The sequence below is a fragment of the Triticum aestivum genome, chromosome 5D (assembly GCF_018294505.1).
Source record: "Triticum aestivum cultivar Chinese Spring chromosome 5D, IWGSC CS RefSeq v2.1, whole genome shotgun sequence".
NCBI classification, from domain to species: Eukaryota; Viridiplantae; Streptophyta; class Magnoliopsida; order Poales; family Poaceae; genus Triticum; species Triticum aestivum.
The window spans coordinates 568,939,821-568,949,613 of record NC_057808.1 but is presented as its reverse complement, the minus strand read 5'-3'; the positions used below and the strand labels follow the sequence as shown (position 1 = coordinate 568,949,613).

General features: G+C 42.5%; 1 pseudogene; it reads right to left on the bottom strand.

Annotated features, from left to right (window-relative positions):
• Positions 1-1,834: 1,834 nt before the first annotated feature.
• The window catches only part of LOC123121263 (disease resistance protein RGA2-like), a 42,651-nt pseudogene continuing 34,692 nt past the window's right edge, over positions 1,835-9,793 (bottom strand).

The window sequence follows — 9,793 nt, the reverse complement described above, 5'->3', positions numbered from 1 at the left end:
TTCTCTAGACACGACAAAATCAAATCAGGGCACCATTTTGAATAACAGTCAATTTGCGGAATGAGTTTGTCTACCATCTGATTCCACACTCTCCAGCTTCAAAAAGTCATGTATAAGTTTGTACATACACAACGGTTAGGGGTTGTTTGTTCTTGCTCTCGTTCATGACGGCCGAGCCAAAGGACCTCGTCGCCGGCGACCGCTCGAAATGACGGACTGATGACTTCTCGTGCCAATACACTGATGCCAATGGCTGCGCAGACTCCTCGTCGACAGTGGCTACGCTACGCGGCTCGTCTGCTAGTGCCGTGAAGAAGGCACCGCAGAACTGCCGTGGAGCATAATCTCAGCCGTTCTTATCTCATCAAGCTGATCCAACGAACAGCAAAACAGCCCCGTCCACGCAGGGCGCGCGCCAAATCTCTCCTTCCTTTCTTTCGCTGGCGCCAAAAAGCAGCCGCCGGCTCGTATTCTGGCGCCAAAAGTTAGGTTCTCGGCTGGGCACGGAGAGACGAAGACGATCATCCACTGGCGCGCCGCTGTGGCCGCCGGCGATCATCGCTGAAGACGGCGATCAACTCGGAAGACGGTGGCCGACGGCATCCGAACGCCGCTGCCTCCCTCCATTAACCCTCACGCTCTCCATATTCTTCAAGGTAAAACACAATCCACCGGCGTTTGTTGGGCCGGCCCATGTATATTTTACTTTTTTTCGTAGTTTGCTTGATCGCATTTGGCAAAAAAGCAAAAAAAAAACCGAAATAACTCGCAAAGATAAAAAAATTCATGAACTTTAAAAAATGTTCATCAATTTTAAAAAAAGTTCATAAAACTGCAAAAAGTTCATCAAATTTGGAAATAGGCTCATTGAATTCGAAAATAGGTTCACGGGATTTTATAAAAAGTACAAAGATGTTTTAAAAAAAACTGTGCATTAAAGGAGAAAAAATAAAATTAAGAAGGACAAGAAAATAAAGAAAGAGAAAAAGGAAAAAGAAACAAAGCGAACCGAAGAGGTGAAATAAAGGAGCAAAACGAAGTTGGTGTATGTGAGTGGATGAGCGGCTAGGTGGTTGTTGCGCTCCCTTCGAACCTTGAGGTTGGCAGTTTGATCCCCACAGCCAGCATCTTTTTGGGGACTTTTAACAAAAGAAAAATGAAGGGGAATGGGCCGGCCCAGTGTGGTGTGGCAGTGTGGTTTGCAGTTTATACTGCAACGGACGGGCGTCTGAAGCGCCCCTCTCTGCTCCCAAATTGAAAGAAATACAGTTGCCCAATTTCTAGGAAACACGATAAGGAAATCGTATCAGGCAGAGTAAACAAGACATGGAAGAACCTAAGACAACAAAAAAACCAAAGCAGTGACAATGTAAACTGACCTATACCTAGTAAATTACTACTAGTACAGAAAACATAATATAGATTAGCACGCCCGGCAGACTGCCCACAAAAGTTTTTTAGTATATGTTAGTACCAGTAATGAAAAATACTCCAGCAAACAATGAAAATAAATTTAATAAAAGGAACAATAGGAGGTGGAAAACATCCAAAGGAAATACTCGAGGAAACAATGAAAGGACTCTCGCAATAAGATCACAAGACAGAATCTAAGATCATCATCTTAAATTCTTAGTTTGTAGGAGTATATATGAAAGTTGCAACAGTGTGTCGATAACAATCAGTCCATATATACATATACCTTACAAAAAACAGACAGTCCATATATAGCTGGCAGGCAATATCCCCGCAACACGCAGAAACATCTCATGGCATAGCAGCGGCATCAGCACACACGGGGTTCTGAATGAAGCAATTAGAACCCCTTATAAATGACTTATAAAAGCAGGTTGGGGTAATCCTTGATACACAATTCTTCTAGACAAGTCAACTGTCCCGGCCATCCCGGTAATGCTTCCAGGCCTTTGCACCCCATCAATCTCAGTCTTTTAAGAGCGGTGAGGTTCTTCATGCTTTCAGGCAAAGATGTCAGGTTGGGGCAATCACCAATATAAATCTCTTGTAGAGAAATCAACTGTCCCAAACATCCCCGTAATGCTTCCAGGCCTTTGCACTCTGTCAAGATCAGTTTTTTAAGAGCGGTGAGGTTCTTCATGCTTTCATGAAAAGATGTCAGATTGGGGCAATCATTGATCAAAATATATTCTAGACAAGTCAACTGTCCCAAACATCCCGGTAATGCTCCCAGGCCTTTGCACTCTGTCAAGCTCAGTTGTTTAAGAGCGGTGAGGTTCTTTATGCTTTCAGGCAAATATGTCAGGTTGGGGCAATCACAAATGCTAAATGTTTCTAGAGAACCGAGGTTGCCCAACCATATTGGGAGTGTTTCCAGATCCTTCACCGAAGATAAATATAGTTTAGTGAGTGAGGTGAAGCATAACATGACCTCTGGCAAAGCCCTCAAGCCACTGATGGAGTTTAACTGAAAAATCTCAAGGGTGGGAAAGTGTTGAAGTCTATCCCACTTGTCTTGAGAGAAACTACACCCCTTTATAATCACCTCAGAAAGTAGAATTGAAGACGAGAGCTTTCCAAATCCTTGTTCTGGCAAAACAGTCTAGCAATTTTCCAAAATCCAAATCATGCTTCTTGGAGGATATGGTAGGAACTTCAACTTCGGGCAATCACATACCGCCAAATGATGCAAATTAGGGATTAGAAACTCTTGGCTGTCGTCACTTGACTTTGTTGTCCACCATTCCACCAAATTCTCCATCAAATCCAGTATCAGTACTCTTAGTTTCAGACAAGGTCCACCCCTTCCATAGAATTCCTTACCGACTTTCCTAATGTTAGGAATGTTCCCCAGACCCAGTTTTCTTAAATTTGGCAGTGCCCCGAATGGAGGAAGACAATCACATGCTTCCAAATCTTGAAGACTCAGTTCGCTGAGAAAAGGGAGGTAGGAAGAGATGTGAAACATCCAATCAGGGAAACTCTTGCTCCTATACCCATTTAGCAAAAGGTTTTCTAGAGTCCGAGGAGGTTTCAGCCTGTCCAACACAGATTTATCCCCTTCGTTTTCCCATAGAAGTCTTAGTACTCGAATATCTGATTTATCATGCAGTTTGACTCTATCTGCATCTTCCGGATGCTTGACATTTTGAAGGTCGTAAAGTATCAGCTCTGAACAAGTCAATCCCACAAGATCCACTATACTGCTGCATCTTGTACTCTCTATCTCATGTACAAAATGCTCTACTGTGTCCACAAGATTTAGCCGCTTCCGAATGGCTTCAACTTTTTCCCGCAAAGCAGAAGTAGCGCTATCCATCACAATATGGGTGAGACTAGACATGTCACCAATGCTATCAGGGCAGTCAAACATAGCTAGAAGGCCATTTATGTGCAATATTTGAAGCTTAAGGTCACCAAATGAGGAGGGGAACTCACGGAGCCTCAGACAGTATGACAAATAGAGACACCTCAGCTTAAGCAACTTGCATAGTGACCCAGGCAATTGGCGGAGCTTCGGACTGTTGGGGAACGTAGTAATTTCAAAAAAAAATGTACGCACACGCAAGATCATGGTGATGCATAGCAACGAGAGGGGAGAGTGTTGTCCACGTACCCTCGTAGACCGAAAGCGGAAGCGCTAGCACAACGCGGTTGATGTAGTCGTACGTCTTCACGATCCGACCGATCAAGTACCGAACACACGGCACCTCCGAGTTCAGCACACGTTCAGCTCAATGACGTCCCTCGAACTCCGATCCAGCCGAGCTTTGAGGGAGAGTTCCGTCAGCACGACGGCGTGGTGACGATGATGATGTTCTACCGACGCAGGGCTTCGCCTAAGCACCGCTACGATATTATCGAGGTGGATTATGGTGGAGGGGGGCACCGCACACGGCTAAGAGATCAAGAGATCAATTGTTGTGTCTTTGGGGTGCCCCCCTGCCCCGTATATAAAGGAGCAATGGGGAAGGCGGCCGGCCTAGGAGGAGGGCGCGCCAAGGGGGGAGTCCTACTCCCATCGGGAGTAGGATTCCTCCTTTCCTTGTTGGAGTAGGAAAAGGGAAGGGAGAAGGAGAAGGAAGGAAGGGGGCGCTCCCCCTCCCTAGTCCAATTCGGACTAGTCCATGGGGAGGGGTGTGGCCACCCTTTGGGGCCTTTCTCTCCTTTCCCGTATGGCCCATTAAGGCCCAATACGAATTCCCGTAACTCTCCGGTACTCCAAAAAATACCCGAATCATTCAGAACCTTTCCGATGTCCGAATATAGTCGTCCAATATATCGATCTTTACGTCTCGACCATTTCAAGACTCCTCGTCATGTCCCTGATCATATCCGGGACTCAGAACTCCTTCGGTACATCAAAACACATAAACTCATAATATAACCGTCATCTAACTTTAAGCGTGCGGACCCTACGGGTTCGAGAACTATGTAGACATGACCGAGACACGTCTCTGGTCAATAACCAATAGCGGAACCTGGATGCTCATATTGGCTCCCACATATTCTACGAAGATCTTTCTCGGTCAAACCGCATAACAACATACGTTGTTCCTTTTGTCATCGGTATGTTACTTGCCCGAGATTCGATCGTCGGTATCTCCATACCTAGTTCAATCTCGTTACCGGCAAGTCTCTTTACTCGTTCCGTAATACATCATCCCACAACCAACTCATTAGTTGCAATGCTTGCAAGGCTTTAAGTGATGTGCATTACCTAGTGGGCCCAGAGATACCTCTCCGACAATCGGAGTGACAAATCCTAATCTCGAAATACGCCAACCCAACAAGTACCTTCGGAGACACCTGTAGAGCACCTTTATAATCACCCAGTTACGTTGTGACGTTTGGTAGCACACAAAGTGTTCCTCCGATAAACGGGAGTTGCATAATCTCATAGTCATAGGAACATGTATAAGTCATGAAGAAAGCAATAGCAACATACTAAACGATCGTGTGCTAAGCTAACGGAATGGGTCAAGTCAATCACATCATTCTCCTAATGATGTGATCCCATTAATCAAATGACAACTCATGTCAATGGCCAGGAAACATAACCATCTTTGATCAACGAGCTAGTCAAGTAGAGGCATACTAGTGACACTCTGTTTGTCTATGTATTCACACATGTATCATGTTTCCGGTTAATACAATTCTAGCATGAATAATAAACATTTATCATGATATAAGGAAATAAATAATAACTTTATTATTGCATCTAGGGCATATTTCCTTCAGTCTCCCACTTGCACTAGAGTCAATAATCTAGATTACACAGTAATGATTCTAACACCCATGGATCCTTGGTGCTGATCATGTTTTGCTCGTGGAAGAGGCTTAGTCAACGGGTCTGCAACATTCAGATCCGTATGTATCTTGCAAATTTCTATGTCTCCCACCTGGACTAAATCCCGGATGGAGTTGAAGCGTCTCTTGCTGTGCTTGGTTCTCTTGTGAAATCTGGATTCCTTCGCCAAGGCAATTGCACCAGTATTGTCACAAAAGATTTTCATTGGACCCCATGCACTAGGTATGACACCTAGATCGGATATGCACTCCTTCATCCAGACTCCTTCATTTGCTGCTTCCGAAGCTGCTATGTATTCCGCCTCACACGTAGATCCCGCCATGACGCTTTGTTTAGAACTGCACCAACTGACAGCTCCACCGTCCAATGTAAACACGTATCCGGTTTGCAATTTAGAATCGTCCGGATCAGTGTCAAAGCTTGCATCAACGTAACCATTTACGATGAGCTCTTTGTCACCTCCATAAACGAGAAACATATCCTTAGTCCTTTTCAGGTATTTCAGGATGTTCTTGACCGCTGTCCAGTGATCCACTCCTGGATTACTTTGGTACCTCCCTGCTAGACTTATAGCAAGGCACACATCAGGTCTGGTACACAACATTGCATACATGATAGAGCCTATGGCTGAAGCATAGGGAACATCTTTCATCTTCTCTCTATCTTCTCCAGTGGTCGGGCATTGAGTCTTACTCAACTTCACACCTTGTAACACAGGCAAGAACCCTTTCTTTGCTTGATCCATTTTGAACTTCTTCAAAACTTTGTCAAGGTATGTGCTTTGTGAAAGTCCAATTAAGCGTCTTGATCTATCTCTATAGATCTTGATGCCCAATATATAAGCAGCTTCACCGAGGTCTTTCATTGAAAAACTCTTATTCAAGTATCCCTTTATGCTATGCAGAAATTCTATATCATTTCCAATCAGCAATATGTCATCCACATATAATATCAGAAATGCTACAGAGCTCCCACTCACTTTCTTGTAAATACAGGCTTCTCCAAAAGTCTATACAAAACCAAATGCTTTGATCACACTATCAAAGCGTTTATTCCAACTCCGAGAGGCTTGCACCAGTCCATAAATGGATCGCTGGAGCTTGCACACTTTGTTAGCTCCCTTTGGATCGACAAAACCTTCCGGTTGCATCATATACAACTCTTCTTCTAGAAATCCATTCAGGAATGCAGTTTTGACATCCATTTGCCAAATTTCATAATATAAAATGCGGCAATTGCTAACATGATTCGGACAGACTTAAGCATCGCTACGGGTGAGAAGGTCTCATCGTAGTCAATCCCTTGAACTTGTCGAAAACCTTTTGCAACAAGTCGAGCTTTATAGACAGTAACATTACCGCCAGCGTCAGTCTTCTTCTTGAAGATCCACTTATTCTCAATTGCTTGCCAATCATCGGGCAAGTCAACCAAAGTCCACACTTTGTTCTCATACATGGATCCCATCTCAGATTTCATGGCCTCAAGCCATTTCGCAGAATCTGGGCTCACCATCGCTTCTTCATAGTTCGTAGGTTCGTCATGGTCCAGTAACATAACTTCCAGAACAGGATTACCGTACCACTCTGGTGCGGATCTTACTCTGGTTGACCTACGAGGTTCAGTAATAACTTGATCTGAAGTTTCATGATCATCATCATTAACTTCCTCACTAATTGGTGTAGGTGTCGCAGAAACCGGTTTCTGTGATGAACTACTTTCCAATAAAGGAGCAGATACAGTTACCTCATCAAGTTCTATTTTCCTCCCACTCACTTCTTTCGAGAGAAACTCCTTCTCCAGAAAAATTCCGAATTTAGCAACAAAAGTTTTGCCTTCGGATCTGTGATAGAAGGTGTACCCAACAGTCTCCTTTTGGTATCCTATGAAGACACATTTCTCCGATTTGGGTTCGAGCTTATCAGGTTGAAGCTTTTTCACATAAGCATCGCAGCCCCAAACTTTAAGAAACGACAACTTTGGTTTCTTGCCAAACCACAGTTCATAAGGCGTCGTCTCAACGGATTTTGATGGTGCCCTATTTAACGTGAATGCGGCCGTCTCTAAAGCATAACCCCAAAACGATAGCGGTAAATCAGTAAGAGACATCATATATAGATCACACCATATCTAGTAGAGTACGATTATGACGTTCAGACACACCATTACGCTGTGGTGTTCCGGGTGGCGTGAGTTGCGAAACTATTCCACATTGTTTCAAATGAAGACCAAACTCATAACTCAAATATTCTCCTCCACGAGCAGATCGTAGAAACTTTATTTTCTTGTTACGATGATTTTCAACTTCACTCCAAAATTCTTTGAACTTTTCAAATGTTTCAGACTTATGTTTCATTAAGTAGATATACCCATATCTGCTCAAATCATCTGTGAAGGTGAGAAAATAACGATATCCGCCACGATCCTCAATATTCATCGGACCACATACATCTGTATGTATGATTTCCAACAAATCTGTTGCTCTCTCCATAGTTCCGGAGAACGGCGTTTTAGTCATCTTGCCCATGAGGCACAGTTCGCAAGTACCAAGTGATTCATAATCAAGTGGTTCCAAAAGTCCATCGGTATGGAGTTTCTTCATGTGCTTTACATCGATATGACCTAAACGGCAGTGCCACAAATAAGTTGCACTATCATTATCAACTCTGCATCTTTTGGCTTCAACATTATGAATATGTGTATCACTACTCCGAAAAATACCCGAATCACTCGGAACCTTTCCGATGTCCGAATATAGTCGTCCAATATATCAATCTTTACGTCTCGACCATTTCGAGACTCCTCGTCATGTCCCTGATCTCATCCGGGACTCCGAACTCCTTCGGTACATCAAAACACATAAACTCACAATATAACCGTCATCTAACTTTAAGCGCGCGGACCCTACGGGTTCGAGAACTATGTAGACATGACCGAGACACGTCTCCGGTTAATAACCAATAGCGGAACCTGGATGCTCATATTGGCTCCCACATATTCTGCGAAGATCTTTATCAGTCAAACCGCATAACAACATACGTTGTTCCCTTTGTCATCGGTATGTTACTTGCCCGAGATTCGATCGTCGGTATCTCAATACCTAGTTCAATCTCGTTACCGGCAAGTCTCTTTACTCGTTCCTTCATACATCATCCCGCAACCAACTCATTAGTTGCAATTGTAACATCCCAAAATTCTAAATTTTGGAATGTTATAATAAACAGATAGATTGGATTGATTGCTTGATTGATTGACTGGAAGTGAGTGAATTCGAAATCTTTTGAAATTAAATGAGAGGGAATAAAAGGACTTTCCCAAACTTTCATTTTGCTTTTATGATCTCCGTGAATTCAAATTCTTTTCATCACAAAACCCTGGAGAGAAGATGACACGACTTCTTCCATTTATTTAAACGACAAGGGGTGTTGAAAATATTTGAATTTCATTTGAAAATATTTCACATTTCTGAAACTTTATGCAACTCAATGATTTTCACGAGAGAAGATAAAATGACTTCTTCAAAACATATGAAATATGAGTTGGGAGTTTCAAAGGTCAAATTCAAAGTCCTTTTGGAAATTATTTTTTATTTGGAGTTATTTGAATCTTATTCAAATTATTTTTCTCCAAAATAAAAATATACAGAAAATAGGGTAACATGATTCCCTACATCAGAAAATTGGAGAAAAATAAATTTGAAATCATTTTGGTATTTTTAAAATGATTTTTATTGGATTTTATTAAGGCAGTAGCACTGTTTGATTTATTAAAATTTGTGTGGACTTGATTTGACTCTACAAAAATGTTCATGCTGTAGGAAATCTTTTTCTGCAAATTTCGATATATAATATGCCTATATAAAGTTTTATTTTTATTTTCCTTATTCAGTTTTTCCTTTCCTGTCTCTATTTATAAAAAAAAAACTACATGCGCGTACTCTGTGACTATATGTCGCCCTCATGCGCAGTATAGTAGCTTTTGGCGCCCCATTGTTTTTTTTCTCTTAAATAGGCCAGGCCCAGCCGGCCATATTCCTCCCCATATTTTTTTTCTATAGTTTTTTTCTTTCTTTTCTTTCTTTTCAATGCTAAAAAAAAAGACTGCCGCGCGGCCGGCCGAACCGCTAAGGCCTTTAGGCCCATGCGAGGCGCTCCCCTTTTTGTCTTTTCGTCTACGTTTAGTCCCACATTGCCTAGCCTTTAACCCCTAAACCTCTTTTCCACCTATAAATATAGACCCATAGAGCCTCCAGAAATTATCCATTGCGGGTTAAATCAATATTTTGGTTTGACTAGCTAAAAATATATTTCTCCTCTCCGGCGGGACTTTGGAAGTTGTCTTCTCACTCCGAAGTCGTCTTTTAGGTATATTTATTCGTTCTCTGTATTTATGCGTTAGACCTATTTTTTTAGCCGCAGCTATTTTTCTTCTGCAAAACAGCTTGGCCCTGATTTTTCAAAACTTTTTACTCGTTCATCCAAATTAGATTAAACCAGCGCCAATAGTTTCGTC